The 1,186-nt window shown below is 52.4% G+C and overlaps 1 non-coding gene across 1 annotated transcript; it reads right to left on the bottom strand.

Annotated features, from left to right (window-relative positions):
- Positions 1–598: 598 nt before the first annotated feature.
- On the bottom strand, positions 599–707 carry LOC125118981 (U6 spliceosomal RNA). The gene has a single exon (XR_007132955.1). It is a non-coding gene; the product is annotated as a U6 spliceosomal RNA (small nuclear RNA).
- Positions 708–1,186: the final 479 nt, after the last annotated feature.

Genomic DNA, 1,186 nt, shown 5'->3' with positions numbered 1-1,186 from the left:
ATGCCTCCTGGAGCGCTTATACCAGGATTCCGAATGTACCTCTGTGTTCCCACTGGACCGGCAATGGACTCAAATGGGGACAGGGACCAGGCCTGCTGTGCTCACCACTCTTAGAACAACATTTGCCACAGACTATGCACTCAGTCTGGAGAAGTAGACTAGAAGGAACTGATCAGTTTGCTTTGATCTGTATTATGTTTTCCAAAATATTTATCACATACGTCTTCTGTACCAGCAGTCAGTGGGGAGCAAGACAGAGGTAGTGCCTCTCCATTTGAGTTCACAGATTATGGGGGAGACAGGAAGGTGCCAATGACTGGAGTTTGACAAGTGTCACTGTGGAGTATGCATGGGATGCCAAGGCGTGCATAAACTTACGCTGCCTGGAGAAAGTGACGTTTCAGATAAAGCTGAATGATGTGTAGGAATTAGCCAGGTGGGGGAGGTGGGAAGAGAGAGTGTTGAAAGCAGAAGGAACAGCATGTAAAGAAAGCTCGAAGGTGAGAGAGAATGCAGCTTGTTCAAAGCTACGCTCTGAGCCAACATGCTGGGCTGGGGGAGACAGGAAGCTGGCAGGGCCAGAACATTCAGGGCCTTGGTTTATTTTTGATGCTTCGTGAATTTGCGTGTCATCCTTGCCCACAGCGGCCATGCTAATCTTCTGTGTGTCCTTCCAATTTTACTGTATGTGCTGCCAAAGTGAACACCGCTTGGGCTTTTATGCAGGAAGATGACACTGACAGGTTGGCTGTGATGGTTCCTGCCCCTGTCACCTCTTGCGGGTGGTTCGGTGGAGGGAGCCAGGCTGAGCATGGACCCCCACCCCCACCCCAGGTTCATCTGATGGTTGGCACCCATGTCCTGAGGGCCCACTTCCTGTTCCTGAAGCCACCCGCCATCTTAGTTTCTTGCTGTCACCAGGAGAGGCCATGTCCCGCCACCATCCCCGCCCACATCTTTCCTAATGAGGCAGCTTAGAAAAGGCCTCTTCTTCTGTGAATGGACGTCGGTTCCTCTTGCCGCACCGCATTGCCTCTGCTTTCCTTCTGATCGCTCCTCCGACCCGGGCCTGTCCCAGGCCTGCCTCCTGGCAAAACTGCTGCCAGCACCATTCCCGTCTCCAGATTCCTTGGGACTTGTCAGGCTGGGCCATTTTGCTCTTTGTTCCCGCATCCAATTAGAATGT

The sequence above is a fragment of the Phacochoerus africanus genome, chromosome X (genome assembly GCF_016906955.1).
Source record: "Phacochoerus africanus isolate WHEZ1 chromosome X, ROS_Pafr_v1, whole genome shotgun sequence".
In the NCBI taxonomy this organism is placed as follows: Eukaryota; Metazoa; Chordata; class Mammalia; order Artiodactyla; family Suidae; genus Phacochoerus; species Phacochoerus africanus.
Note: the sequence above shows the minus strand (reverse complement) of the source record. Positions and strands in the feature narration are given on the sequence as shown.